The sequence below is a fragment of the Protopterus annectens genome, chromosome 2.part0, assembly GCF_019279795.1.
Source record: "Protopterus annectens isolate FY-2018-M chromosome 2.part0, PAN1.0, whole genome shotgun sequence".
NCBI classification, from domain to species: Eukaryota; Metazoa; Chordata; order Ceratodontiformes; family Protopteridae; genus Protopterus; species Protopterus annectens.
Window position 1 is genome coordinate 1,191,336,474 of NC_056728.1, and position 17,253 is coordinate 1,191,353,726.

The following is a 17,253-nucleotide window of genomic DNA, read 5'->3' on the forward strand; positions in this document are numbered from 1 at the left end:
ATACTGTTACTGCAGCTGTATGGGAACACGGCTGTGTTGGGGGTAAGGGACTCTTGCATTGACAATCGTACATCTGTCCTATGACCCCCGCTGTTTGGCATTTCCCTCACATACTGCAGTGGGTTTTGCTGCCATGTGGCCTAATGCATGTTATGGGGCAGCCAGTATTGGATAGACTACCTGTTGCCCCACATAGCTGTTAATTCTATGCAAGTAGCTCAGTAGATTACTGTATTCCCTTGCATACATACAGCAGGTCCATACATATGCTACCATAGTCTAGTACCCCATACAGTTGTTGTAAACAAACGTGGCTTACCTTGTGAACACAGCAGATGATATAACAGTGCTTCAGGGCTGACTCTCTCTAATGCATGCAGTAAACAGCCAATACTTGCTAAGGTACATGTTGTGTGGCGTGGTGTGGCTGGTATAATTTTTACAATGTGTGTGAGTCAGAGTGAGGTGTCAGTCCCTAGGACCCTAGGTTGTCAGTGCATGTGCTATGCATTGCCTCTTTGCTAAGGCTAGGGGGTACTGGGCATGTCTACATCTGCCTACAGGGATAACCTCAAGGGGTGCCTCCTCCAACTCCTACTGTGGGTGTGGCTGTGGGGACCTTGGCACTGGTGGGGGGCTGTATGTCCCTTCCCTGTGATGATCTTGCTCCAGCTGTTTCCACAGGATCATAATATGTAGCATGGCACATACTGTGAACATCTGTGCACATGTGGTTGGAGAGTACTGCAGGGCTCCTGCAGATATATAAAGGCAGAAGAACCATGACTTGAGCAGCCCAAACACATGATCTATGATGGTCTTAGTTTGCACATGTGCCTCATTATTGCATTTCTTTGGTATGTGTGTGTGTGTGTGCATTTCTGATAGGTGTCATCATCCACAGTTCCAGTGCATAGCCAGCATACCCCACACATTCATGATAATGCCCTGGGCATTGCACATGACCTAACAGTTGATGGAGCAATACCTCTTGCAGTTGATGTAGACTTTACCCTCCTCACTGGGCGGTGCTTTGATGTGTACATGAGTGCAGTCTATGGCACCCAGTAACTCAGAGTAGTGTGCTACATGGTAGAAGAGATGTATATTGCTGGCCCTCTCCTCAGGGGTGCATGGTAAATAAATGTGCTTACTGGCATATGTTTGCATGGCACCAAGAACTGGTGGAATATCCTGGATGCAGATGCCTGTGAGACCCCCATTTTGTCCCCAGTTGGTCTTTGAAATGTACTTGTAGCTACTATTCTAAGGGCTACACATAGCTTTGTTTCCACTGGGATGAGTTCCTCTCTGTTGACTCTGGGTCTGAGTTGAGGTTGGCAGAGCTTGGTTAGTTCTTGTAGTATGTCCCTGTCCACCCTGTAGTGCTGTACAATCTCCAGCTCATGTAGCTCCTTGAAGGCTACCCTGGGCCTGAACACTTTTCTCCTTCTCAGTCTAGGCCTGTTGTCAGCAGCAGCATCAGCAGTGACGTCAGCCTCTACCACATACAGATGTAGCAGAGCAGCAGAACCTCTTAGCATTTTGTCAATTATAATTCCCAAGTCTGTACTCCAATGGTCCAGAATATGGGGTAAAAATCAGATTGTAGGGCTCATGCATAGTTTTTAGTGGTGTGCTGCAGATGCAGCCTGACTGATTGGCTAACTAATATGCATTCTACCTGCCAGGTTTATCATTAAGAGGTTTATGTCAATTATAAGAGGTTTTGTCAATTATAATTCCCAAGTCTGTACTCCAATGGTCCAGAATATGGGGTAAAAATCAGATTGTAGGGCTCATGCATAGTTTTTAGTGGTGTGCTGCAGATGCAGCCTGACTGATTGGCTAACTAATATGCATTCTACCTGCCAGGTTTATCATTAAGAGGTTTGAATGGTGCAGTGTCAGTGGAACAGGGTTTATGAGTAATTTATATATGATTGGCTTTCCCAGGCTATTTCCTTTTGTTTATTAATGCCTATCATGCTAAGCACTGCAGCATGGCATGCAAATCCATGGCACTGGTATAAACACTGCTCAGCAGTCTGGACATACCTCCATACACGGGTACACTGAGCATAGCTTAAACTAGCTAAAACATCTACCCCTCAGCTAAACAAAGCTTAGCAGCACTGGAAACACACCCCTGCATAGCTGAGTGGTGAGCCTCGTAAACTGGTGCCGCTGAGCTTCAATCTGCTTAAACATATAGTGCATACCCCCTTTTGATATCAGCTAGTTCTTCTGTGGACACCAACATGGTTCTGGGGTTACATGGATTTTATCTGCAGACACAGTGGCCCATTTCTGATATTTAGTAACCCCAGCTCATTTGCATACAGATCCGTGCACACAATCTGGATACTTCACTATTCCAAGGCCTGCCTCCTTAGCAACCACTGAAATCTAACATTGTTCATACTCTATGCAGGGCCCTATGATGCATTATTCTCACATATGTCTTATTTTTAATGCTTACAATTTTTAATATTTATTTTTTGCATAATGGCCATGGTGGTGCAGTGGTAGTGTTGTTGCCTCACAGCAAGAGGTTCTCCCATTCAATTTTTGGCAGGAGTGCGGGGAGTGCCTTCTGTGTGGAGTCTGCATGCCCTCCCCGCGGTTGGATGGGCATTTGAAAGACATGCGTAAATGGGTGTGCCTTCATGGAAGGTTGAATGTCAAGCTGGCACCTCGACATTCATAAAAGTCTACTGCCAATCATTAGCAGACCGGAGTTCTGCTGGTGCGACCCCTAACCGGGAAAAGCCGAAAGACAACATAACGGCATTTTTGCACTCTGCTGCACTCCATGCAAAAATAATATGGCTATTAAAAAAAATTATATTACAAAAACTTGCATTATTTTTTTTAACACACAGGGCATAATTTTGCACATATCTGTGCCTACTATGACATGTCTGACTTTCTAAATGGGCATTTACAGCCCCTGTTCAATTTTTACTTTCTTGTACATGGAAATTTTCCATGTACACTTATAACACCAACATGAGAGCTGCACAAATACCTATCTGCTTCCTAGATCACAAAACAACCTCATTTGCATGCAATTCACCTGCTTATGAAGTTATTTGCATGCTACGGACACTTTTGTGTCAGCACTCTCGTGCATGCCACTTTACTCCATTTACTGGATCACATGACATCTTACTTCCGTGTAAGCTCCGTGCCACTGTGCCTACATGGAACACCACTTGTGGAGGCTTTATTGAATTCCTCCTTTTGTCTTTGTAATTTAATTTTTTTTAGAATTCTATCTTTGTAATTTTCTGATTAGAATTTGATGTTTCTTTAAAAATCTACCTGTAGAATTCTGTCTTTAGAATTTTTCTTTTAGAATTCTGTCTTTAAATTAAGTGCTTATAATTATTTCTGCAGAAATTTCTGTGTTGTATTACATCTGTAGAACTGCATCTCTACAGATCTATATGTAGATTTCTGGGCTTATGATTTTATGTGTAGAATTTTATGTTTGCAGTTAACAGTTCTGTATTGATAATTCTATGTACAGAATCCATCATTTGGAATTCTATCTGCAGAATTCTGTGTTTAGGACTTTTTGCAGCATTCTCTCTTAGAATTGTATACATATATGCTAATAATTTTGCATAGAGATGTATCAGTTGAGTTATTTCCATAAAAGTCTGTTTTTAAAAGTGTATACACACCTAGTTCTATGTGTAGAATTATATATTCAAAATTCTGCAGCTAGAATCATGTGCATTGAATTTTATGTATATAATTTTAAATTTAGCATTTCAGCCCCAAAATTCTGCAGTTTAGAATACTACATATATAATTCAGTATGCCTTAGTTATGTTATAGAATTTTGTTTGAAATGTTGTAAAATACAATCTTTATAGAACTCTGTGACTAATATTCCGTTATAGGATTTTGTGTATTAGATTGGCCCCTGGATTCATGAAGTTCGGCGCAAGGCCGGTGTAAGGCCTGCGCCGGCCGTGCAGCATATATATGGTGTAGTAGCACCATATGCATATTAATGAAGGTGCGCTGTCACCACATCCACGTGCATAGGACACGTGCGTGAGTGCATGGGGCGTTACTAAGCTGCGCCTGGAGGCGTGTCAATGTCGGCTGTCGATGAGCAACCTAAACTGCTGAATATTATAGTCTGCCTGCAATAGTAATCGCACCTATCAGTGTCCATGGATAATGAAACGTATGCAAAGCATGCAAGACAGTTCCTGGCCATACAAAATTGAGAACCAAACAGAAATGCTCACAACACAATATGAGATTCCGTCCATGTAACAAATGATATTTAAAATCGTGTGTCCATAATGTACTGCACTGTAAGTAGTTATACCCAGTGGAAGTGAAGCGCATCATGTCAGCGCGCCGCCAATACACATGTCTAGCCCCATGGGCAGGGTCACCAGCAGTCCCACAGTGGTAGTGATAGTACACAGCTGGGCAGTTGTGGCCATATAACAACCGTAAAGAAACTTGACAGTCCATATTGTATACCAAACTCACACAAACATATGAATATTAAAATGTGCTATACACATGAACAGGAACGTAACCAGCACATACACATAGGATGCTATATGCGGAACTGGGACATCCAAATGCAGAACCCATGCATGCAAATGCAATACGCAACATCCCCTGTATAGCACATAACCCGCACCCATGTCCGAATGTCCACTAAATCCAGCTACCAGCCTTGCGCAGCCGTACAACTACACATAGCGAGTATTCCCCATATGTAGTAGGAAGTATCGTCCTAGGCAGTGTCAGGATTGCAAATATGTATCCCACTTTTGTATACATCCCATCACAGTTACGTAAATCCAAATGCCCGCGCGTTCATGGTTTGGCAAAATGTGTGTACATCCCGCATGGGATAAGTAACCTGTTGAAACATCAGAGTTGTTTACACGCCACGTTGTCTAGTACTGTACACATCTGGACAAAACATGTATGTGTAGTCACGGTACTCTTCAGTTTCTAGACAGACATGCAAAACATACTACACAGGATGGAACACCTGTCCACCATGCAGGTCTCCCCACTAGGGTTGCCACCTGTTCAGATGCCCAAGGTGGGACATCTTTTGTAGAAATGTGAGAATTTGCAGGATAAAACATACCCCCGTCCAGTGCAAAGGACAGAATTACACTTGTTTGCCAAGATAAAAGCTTATTTCATAGCATTTGAATTGCTTCTGCTATCCCAAATAATAGTTATGTGTTTCAGATACAAAATACTTGTATCATGCAACTATTAAAGAAAATAAGAAATATACTTTTGTCTTAAAATCACAGGACATTTGCCATGTCTTAGGTTTCATTGCAGGACACAACTGTCCAAAGTGGGACTTCCCCTCGCAAAGAGGAACAGGTGGTAACCCTACTCCCCACTGAATTATCGACAGTATATATTCAACTCAATCACATACCGACACCACCTCTCAACCTATTACAGCAACAAAATCTGGACAAAGCCTAAAATGATGGGTGGACAAATAGGGACAGATGTAAATACTGCTCTCACAAACTTCGAAAGTTCACAGAATAATAGTATGTACATTAGCATGAAATGTTGTGAAGGATGTGGGGTAGTCCCCGAGTATTACAGAGGTCCGTACATTTTTACTGTAACAAACCTTCACATATGTTTACTGTACTACTGCATACCTGTAGTTAATTCATAGTTAATCCATGTCCAAAATAATAATCCTCATATGAATGAATACAGGAAATAGTAAAATGTGAATGGGAACACCACTCACCGTGGATTATGTATTGTAACCACCCCCACCCATATTATGTATTGCCAACATTATAAGCTGCTGACAGGTGCCCAAACACCTGTGTCTGTAAACACAGATAAAATGTTTAAAATGGACAAACTCCGTCCATGTGCTTTGTCTGACATTTGAACATGGTCAGGGCAGTTCCGTTCACCAGGCGGACAAGCCTAAACCCAGATCACCACATGAACACCCTGAAAATTAAAGACTTGTATGTGTCAGGACTATAAGCCTTGGGGTTCTGAATATCCCTGCAGTGATTAAATATGCAGCTTGGGTCCAGAGCAGTAGGGAATAGGGAATGTGTAATATGTAGTACCGCATTTTTCCCAGCAGGAGAATGGATGCCTGTGTCGTAAGTGAAGCAGTGAGGCATATGTTAATGTAGCTATGTACTATGGGTATGCATATAAATGAGTCAGAACACCAAAAGTATAGTAGTTACAGCATCCAGCCAATGTGAATGCAGTCCCGGTTCAACTACGACTACAGCACATATAATGTTAAAGTGTAATGAATGTGTCTGTGCTGTACAGACATTTAAATATGTAAAGGTGAACGGGTGTTTCGCATATGTCCGTTAACCGGATTACAGATATTTTACTGGTACTGTCACAAGTAATAAAGCCCACGTAAGCACAAAGACTTAGTAAACATATGTAACCCACAATAAGGATATGCATGTGCGCCTGCGCGTAACCCAAAATAAGGAAACGCAAGTGTGCCTGTGCGTGTGCGATCCGCTCCCAGCATAGTAAATGAATGCTGTTTCCCCCACGTTAGATATACATGGCTCAAACCTGTTAACCCCGTAAAGTATGAAACCTGACAAAGGCATGCAAACTACCGGTACAAATAGGGACAAACCACAGATATGTGCCAGAACAAACATAGAAAGTGGATAGAATAACGGGTGTGTCAGTAGCATGGATTCTCTGAAGGGTATGCAGTCGTAACCTGAACTGCTTGCCAGTATTTCCCACCATAAGTCTTAAATGAAATGCCACTACATTGCCAGATAGACACAAGTTTATGTAAAACACACCGAAGATAAAGAGGCAACCAGCTGTACACTCTGCGACAATCTGTACAGTGGAAAGGTATGGTATGGATATAGATATATGTGTATACACATAATCCACAGACGTAAACCAAAGCAAATTATGAAATGAGGATTATACATGTATATATGTATACACAACAAACATATTTCCCGTAGATATGACATATGTACATATATAGGCCACGTTATAGCTAATATGGGTAGACAAACAGACATGCACGAAAGGTGAATAAACCGCTGCCTTCCAAACCATTGGCCAGAAAGTGACAGTCCAGCAAGTTCTACACTTTAAACATGCATATAGGTGTCCATTGCAGGACCCCAAAAATTGATCCATACGTAGTGTCAACCGACATTGACGCAAAATAAGTGACCTCAGCAAATACGATATAGCTGTACATGCAACAGTAGCAGGTGCAAGGGTAATGACACATGTGTCGATAGAATGTATGACGTACGAACTGATATCCGGAGAGTGGGGAGTGCATATAAGTGTCTCCACACTTCAGTACCGCTCACATTAAACATGTGTAATGGGTACTGTGGAGGGGTGTCAGGTATGGGAATCATGGGTATGCAGAAATGGGCCTAGGTGTTGTTTGGCAGAGATTTCGTAGGTCCGCCCCGTGGGAGTGATGTGGGTATAGCACACGCCTATATTCTCAATAATGTGGCAAACCATCCACTGGATATTGCGTAAACCATTTTGGGAATATGTAGGGCCCTATATCAGTGTCATGTAGGCGATTATCATGGATGGACATGCGTACGACATAGCCAGGAATGCGAATGTTATGAGTGTTACTAATCATGTAATAGAAATGTCAGTCACTATTATCTAACTGCACAGTTCGTAATGCCTTGCCAGCAATTTACCAGAAAGGCACATTACTATGACAAATGTAACAAGGGCAAAGGTCAAATGTCAGGGCATTTACCCATAATGTGTACAGGTTAGGGGTATGAAGGCAACCTGTCCAAAATACATGTACAGAACTAGTGATACTAGGTGGACAGATGAGAAGAAAGACATCAGGACAAATGAGAAAACATGTGCAAGTCATAAGCATGTACTCCGACAAATGTGAATGACAATGTATGCCCTGTGAAAGTCAATGTAGAAGGTTAATAGACTCAAAAGAAATGTGTCCCTCAGGGTGTCATGCAGTGTCACCATTACAATGTCCAGTCCCCCATACTTGTACGTGAGCTCTGCCACTGACAGAAAGCGCAAATACCGGCGTACACATACAGTACATGATAGACTAATTAGTGTGGATAAGCAGCTGTTGGCCTGTGTGAGGAATACAACCCTATGGGTGGGTGTGTCCTGCAATATAAATGTAATGGCATGTGGCCTGTGATGCCACCATACAGTGTGTGCATTGGTGTCAGAAAGTTGATATCTTGTATCAGACACATACTCTGCAACTCTACAGATTTACGCAGGATGTGCAGAGTTCTGCCTCATATGTTTGGTGTGTTCCACAAAACATCAGTACCATTCTGGCACATTCCTGATAACTGAAGTCATGAAATAATGACAAACATGTGTGTTTAAGACACCAAATCTATCAGAAAAGTCATACTAATGCAAAACCTATTATTGTGTCAACTATCTACGTTTGTAAGAGCAACATGTCAATACTGCCCCTATGTGTCCCACTATCAGTTAAGGCTTTGTCCAAATGTTTGCTCTAGAAGGTGGAGTGGTATGATCAGAAACAGATACATGTGTGAGGAAACAGCATTATCGACTGCAAGATAACGCAGAAGGTATGAAAAGCGCTGCAGTAGGACATTCAGTACTGTCCGCAGGTATGAGCTGACATGTCAAATGACACAGCAGTCTATATGAAGTACCTATAGGGCTGTCACCTTTACAAATGATGATAGTGGGACATACCCACAGCCATGCACACAGCACAAATAGACATACACACAGCAAAACAAGGCCATGATACATGAAGCCTCCGGCGTGTACGAGTACAGTGAAAGTACAGCAAGGATTGATGTCTGCCAAGATATACAGCAAACGCCTGTAAGGGCATGTAACACCGCCCGTAACACGGACATTGCATGGACAATGTTGGGATTTGCAACATACCCCATTGGTATGTGAAAGCTATGCAAATATGCGATACATGAGACAGTCAGCTGTCCATGCAAGAGCAGAGTTATGGGCAGAAAAAAAAAAATATATATATATATATATATATATATATATATATATATATATATATATAGATATATATGTGTATATATATTTATATATATATATATATATATATATATATATTTATATAGATATATATATATATATATATATATATATATATATATATATATATATATATATATATATATATATATATATATATATATATATATATACACATATATATATATATATATATATATATATATATATATATATATATATATATATTGAGAGAGAGAGAGAGATACAGACATACACACACAGACACACACACACACACACACATGGCAGGGTTGTGAGCAGAACACGAACGTAACCACTGTACCACACAACAGCATTACGCAGTGACAGAATGTGCAACCGTGAGTAGTAGATCACGGAAATCACACAGGTATACGTCTAGCCTGTAGACAGCGGCATCAAAGGCAAAGATGCCGCACAGATGTTATGGTGAGTGAATACTGTAAAAGAATTGTACTGTTGTCATGCAGCTGGAAACACACACACACACTTGTCAGGGCTGGTAATCGAACTTACACATAACTACCCTATCACACTACAGCATGACGCATTTACAGAATGCGCTACCGAGATTACTAAACACAGCAGAACCACAGGCATTCTACTAGGTGCATGTCAACATCCGCAAAGGCAGAGACGTCAGCAGGATATATCTGTGGTACGAAGCGTCTAAAAGCATAACCTGAGTCCGCAGGCAGACGGGAGCATGCACACACACACACACACACACACACACACACACACACACACACACACACACACACACACACACACACACACTTGGCAGGCCTGGGAATTGAACTTACACCTAACTACCCTATCACACTACAGCATGACGCATTTATAGAATGCCCTACCAAGATTACTAAACACAGCAGACACACAGGCATTCTTCTAGGTGCGTGTCAACATACGCAAAGGCAAAGACGTCAGCAGGATATATCTGTGGTGCGAAGCGTCTAAAAGCATAACCTAAGTCCCCAGGCGGACGGGAGCATGCACACACACACACACACACACACTTGGCAGGCCTGGGAATCGAACTTACACCTAACTACCCTATCACACTACAGCATGACGCATTTACAGAACGCGGTACCGAGATTACTAAACACAGCAGACACAAAGGCATTCTTCTAGGTGCGTGTCAACATCCGCAAAGGCAAAGACGTCGGCAGGATATATCTGTGGTACGAAGCATCTAAAAGCATAACCTGAGTCCCCAGGCGGACGGGAGCATGCACACACACACACACACACACACACACACTTGGCAGGCCTGGGAAATGAACTTACACTTAACTACCCTATCACACTACATCATGACGCATTTACAGAATGCGCTACCGAGATTACTAAACACAGCAGACACACAGGCATTCTTCTAGGTGCGTGTCAACATCCGCAAAGGCAAAGACGTCAGCAGGATATATCTGTGGTGCGACGCGTCTAAAAGTATAACCTGAGTCCCCAGGCAGACGGGAGCATGCACACACACACACACACTTGGCAGGCCTGGGAATCGAACTTACACCTAACTACCCTATCACACTACAGTATAACGCATTTACAGAATGCGCTACCGAGATTACTAAACACAGCAGACACACAGGCATTCTTCTAGATGTGTGTCAACATCCACAAAGGCAAAGACGTCAGCAGGATATATCTGTGGTACGAAGCGTCTAGAAGCATAACCTGAGTCCCCAGGTGGATGGGAGCATGCACACACACACACACACACACACACACACACACACACACACACACACACACACTTGGCAGGCCTGGGAATTGAACTTACACCTAACTACCCTATCACACTACAGCATGATGCATTTACAGAACGCGCTACCGAGATTACTGAACACAGCACTCCCAGAGGCATACTTCTAGGTGGGTGACATCATCCGCAAAGGCAAAGACACCGATAGGGAATGTACGTGTTGTGAGGCATTTAAAAGCATTACTGTGTCCCCAGGCAGCTGGAAACACACACACACACACACTTGGCAGGCCTGGGAATCAAAGTTACACCTAACTACCCTATTACACTACAGCATGACGCATTTACAGAACGCGCTACCGAGATTACTGAACACAGCACTCCCAGAGGCATACTTCTAGGTGGGTGACATCATCCACAAAGGCAAAGACGCCGATATGGAATGTATGTGTTGTGAGGCATCTAAAAGCATTACTGTGTCCCCAGGCAGCCGGAAACACACACACACACACACACACACACACACACACACACACACACACACACACACACTTGGCAGGGCCGGGAGTTGAACATACACCTAACTACCTTAACACACTACAGCATTACGCATTTACAGAACGCGCTACCGAGATTACTGAACACAGCACTCCCAGAGGCATACTTCTAGGTGGGTGACATCATCCGCAAAGGCAAAGATGCCGATAGGGAATGTTTAGAGAGTGAGCAGTCTGAAAGCATATTACTGTCCCAAGGTAGACATAGACAAACACACGGCAGTGCTGTCATTGGGGCAACTAAATATCTACTGAGCACTACAACACTAAATAGATATGGGATGCGCCACAGACAGTACACCCTTCGAGACAGCGACCAGTGTGTTCAATGTAGGTATCCATCGTGACATTGAAAATGGACATCTGTTGCCTGGATGACCACCATGGCTATACAGGATGTCAATGGCCATGCCCTCACGCTTAGTATCACATGTCTGTGTGGAATGTACTGTGTGTCCATCTACACAACGGCGTACTGGGCATGCTCACACACTTAGCAGTTGCAAAGGGCTGTCTTGCATGCACACGGATTCTAATCAAGGAAGGGTGCAGTTTGGAATGTACTGTGTGTCCATCTACACAACGGCGTACTGGGCATGCTCACGCACTTAGCAGTTGCAAAGGGCCATCTTGCATGCACACGGATTCTAATCAAGGAAGGGTGCAGTTTGGAATGTACTGTGTGTCCATCTACACAACGGCGTACTGGGCATGCTCACACACTTAGCAGTTGCAAAGGGCCATCTTGCATGCACACGGAGTCTAATCACGGAAGGGCGCAGTGTGGAATGTATCGTGTGTCCATCTAAACAACTGCGTACATGGACTGCACTGTGTGTCCATCTACACAACAGCATACTGGGCATGCTCACACACTTAGCTGTTGCACAGGCCTGTCATGCATGCAGATGGAGTGTACACACAGAAGGGCACAGTACAGAAGGGCACAGTAAGGTATAACTGTCCTCATGCACAGGGCGGTCACACATGCAGTGACCTGTACACACACAGCTGCCATCACAGCTGTCACAGGTTCAGGTCACACATGTACACACCGCAGTGCACACTGTAGCTGTCAAGTCAGCACCATGTCGTCGGTGCAGCACTACACAGCCTTACAGTACCACAACACCATGTGACACATGACCACTGGGCTGTACAGAGGTGTACACCAGCTGTGTAGAGTACACATGTACCAACAGGGATCCAACAGGTGTTATGCATTGCAATGATACCAGTATACATGAACAGGTCGGCTCAAGACATACCATGGCCCTTACACAGCTGTGACACCTGACTGTTGCTGTACACCAATGAACACACGTCTGGATATGTCATACATGTCATTGTGTGGATGTGTGCATGGACTGCACACAACACATACATACATAGCCATTGATGTACCTCGTGCATAACAGTGGCCTAATCAATGCTACTCACGCGAATGGAAGGTGGGCCCATGTTTGTTGAATGCTTACACTACAGGAGGTAGCAATGTTGACTGGGACACATACCCTTGTACTGGTCGCCTGTGACACCTGTGATATCATACCACAGTTCATGTGTTATGTATGTCAACACACATGTCCAACAATAGCAATGCATACAAATATGGCAACAGGAGACACATGTGACATCTGTACTGTGCATGCAGCAACCATGCATGTGCAGTGGCCGATTTCTGTAACATAGTTGCACCTACCTACGACATGCAGTCGCAATGCAGACCCATCATTGACACCTGTATATGGTGACATACAAACAGCACGTATGGAGGGATGTGTGTACATAACGTGTTGAACCACCTGTGTAGATGTATGTGTGCAGGGGGTGGCTCACACTTGTGTCATGCACCATCCTATCATGCCATGTGCAAACAGTACGCTATGTCGCTGTTACGTGTCGGTGCTGACATAATGCATACACAGCGGTCAGGTGTGACCAACTATATGTCACATTGCACCTGTAACACCTACAACCTCCCGTGTGCATATAGCAGCACATTTGCCAGATATAGCGTTGCTACACATAATGCAATCAATACCGCTGCATGTCTATCAAATGTGTCATCATATGGCAGGTGTATCATTCCCAGCACTGCCATGTGTGTCCGAATGTGTGACCAGAGATGCCACATATCGCTGGGAATATGTCCCAGTTGTTACACATCCCTATACACCGTTATAGAAAACTGTACATACGTCAGTGTGGGGAGCATGACGTCGGCCGGTGTGGTGCATTACACACGTCGGCTGTCCGTATACACATGTGTGGTCACCACAGTGTGTGTGTGTCTGTATGTATGTCTGGTGCTTGGTGTGAGGGTGTATGCTAATATACGGTGAGAAATGTTCACTAACCCCATGGGGTGACTAACCCGTAATGGTGATGCAGTGCAGTACCCTGTTGATGCCATAGGTCCCAGCCATACTGGCTACCTGTGCATGTTCCTTCTCTGTGACACGTCGTGTGGGTGCATAGTACTGTGAGGGTGATGACCACATAGGCAAGAGTCCCCACCTGCACACTATGGGGTGTGCGTTATAGTGGTGTACAGCCCGTGAATGTGGCCATGTTCCCGTACTGTTACAGGGTCCTACTGCTGCACAGTGTGGCCTCCAGCTACCAAGTGACACCTCACATCATCATTGGCCAAACCGCTGTGTACAACCCCTGCACCATGTCACCATACCTGTAATGTGTCCTGCTATGTATGTCACATCTCTGTCCAGTGTAGCCTGTGGCACTGACCACATGCGTCAGGTGCAGTATATGTGCGGCCATCTGTGTCATGTTGGTGTTTCCAACAGTCAGGTTGAGGGTACATGTAGCATGCTGATATTGCCAGATGTGCCTGTGAGTAATCCACAGTTACACGTGGGGGACTGCAAACACTGCTACCTGTAGGCACATGCAAGTACACCATAGGAGGGAACCAGGGTATCACAACCAACATGGCACTACAGATGTAATCGAGACACATACCATGAACACATCACAATGCATGCTGCACCTGCACTACATGGTATGACCGGTGCATGTCGACAGTACACAACCTATGTCACATACACATCTCTCAGTATTCACACACAACCACTGCAACATACACATCCCTCACTATGCATACACAGGTAATATTACATACACCTCTCACTATGCTGTTCACCCTGTGCATCAGAATATTTGTGCATAACCCTGCACCGATGGTGTGGATGACAGGGATGCAGCACAGGCTTCATCATATGCACAGGGTGATATGTTTGCCAGGGGCATAGGCTGCACCAATGGATAACATCATGTGTGTGTGTAAGGGCCGGTGAGTTGATTGGACATGTCTGTTCAGAATGCATGTGGATGTTGTGTAGCCCTACAGTTGTGTTTGCTGTGTGTGTGTATGTGTGTACACAGTTCTGCCATTTGTGAGGCCTACATGGGGTATAATTGACAGCCCCAGATTGTACAGAGCAGGTTGTACAGCTCACTGTGTCCGTCCACGGCCACGTGACCTGTGCCTGCCTGGGGTTGCATGGGCACTACCAGGTGGAGGTACAGAGTGGCCACTGTCCAACGACACATGTCCGTTGGAACCGTGTCCCCAATGAGAACATCCAGGGCCATGTCCACGTGGCCTGCTGTGTCCTGGTGTTGACAGCACAGCACCAGCTGCACTGCTTCTGCTACCGGCACTATGGGAGCGGGCACGTGAGGTGGCATGCTCACGTCGACCTACACTAGGTGGTGTTGCTGGCCTATTTCTCACTCCTACCAGATGTTCCAGCAGAGACAGCTCCCGCTCATGGATTGCCATGCCTCAGTCAAGGATTCCAACCATTTCACCTAATCGCCTATCCAGAACATTAGCAATCTGCTGTTGAGCATTTGCCAATGCCTGGATATTGTCATTTAGGGTATGGATGGCAGCCCTCTGCAGCCTCTGCCCTTCTCTGTTCTGCCGTTCAGCATGTGCCTGTGCCGCCATTACAGTCTGGAACATGCGTCTGGTGATACCAGCTGCTGCGCTCTGTCCTGCAGGTGCATGTCTGCCAGAGGTCCTCCTATGAGCAGCACCGGCCACATGCCTGTGTGGCACATCTGCAGTCATTACACTGACACCATGGTGTGTAGATACACCTTCTGTAGCCACCACATGTTCCTGTTCCACGCTAACAGACGCTGACTGTCCTTCCTCTATGGCCACTGGTGATGCGGTATGTGTTGGCAGCAGAACTGTGTGCGGAAGAGGAGGACATAGCTGGGATGGTAACCATTGGCACAGATTCAGCCCCTGACAACCCTGCCTGTACCTCATGCATATGTTCATCACCACTAGTATCTGTGGGGACACTAACATCAGATGGACCGCAGGAGGGTAACGCACCTACATCACCTGTGAATGCAAAGAAATACTGTAAAGTACAATAGACACAGACACACACACACACACACACACACACACACACACACACACACACACACACACACACACACACACACACACACACACACACACACACACACACACACACACACACACACACACACACACACACACACACACACACACACACAAACACAGACACACACACACACACACAGACACACACACACACACACACAAACACAGACACACACACAAACACAGACACACACACACACAAACACAGACACACACACTTACAAACACAGACACACACACACAAACACAGACACACACAGACACACCATGCATGTGATTTGTCAGATGGCATGCAGCATGCCTGCGATACAGCAGAGGGCATGCAGCTCAGACATTAATAGTGTTAGTAAGCATACCTCCCTGGGGTGCACACTACAGCAAGCAGGTGTCATATCAGTAGCCATGCAGTTCACACAATCATGGTAGTATGCATGCTTCCCCGTGATACACAATGTGGCCCAAAACAGGATAACAGTACACATGGCTGACATGACCTTGACATGTAATCTGCTGACATGTGCATTAATATGCATACATGTCTGACACAATGGTGTCCTGACACATGTACAGCATCATAATGGGCTTCACATTGCAGTGTTGTGTGTATGCCCTACAGATAGAATGCATGTTTAGCAAATGTGCATGAGCATGGGAGGGTAGTGTGAGCTGTCTACATTGCTATACAGTGTGAAGTACAGACACTGTGCCATTGCATGGCATCATGAGGCATCTATGTTGCTGTAGAATGCATAATATGTACACATTGCATAGCCATAACTGCAACACAGTCGTGATGTTCAACAGATCGTATATGGTAAACTTCAGTGACACCTCCAATAGCTGTGCACAGGCTTTTAGGTTGTCCAGTGTACCACATCAACTATATAATCGGTCAACTAAGGCTATAATTGGACCATGTGTGGGCAATGTGCAACAGGGTGTATACACATCCCATGTACTGTGTGGCTACATGTCTCTGGCCATCCCCCATGGCCATATGTGCACATGTGTTGGCCAATTGTGTGTGATGGCCATCTATCTCACATGTCTGTGTTGTCCCATATGACATACACCCATAGATGTCAGATATGTCACATTCCACAGGGCTATGCAGACAACGGGTTGTATGTTTGGTATGTGGGGTATAGGTCATGCGATAGTGTGACAATATTGCAGACAGAACACTACCTGTCTGGGACATGTCAGGTGGCACATCACAATGTGTGCACCCAATGCAGGGGCATATGACACAATGGTGACACCTGTGGGCTGCCCATATCACAGCTCACTGTGTGGTACTGTGTGTACACACATGTTGTTCCAATGCATACTACATATGCCTCCATTGTAGAACACCTCCACCATTGTATGCACAGCTGACCACACATGTCGCAATGACAAGT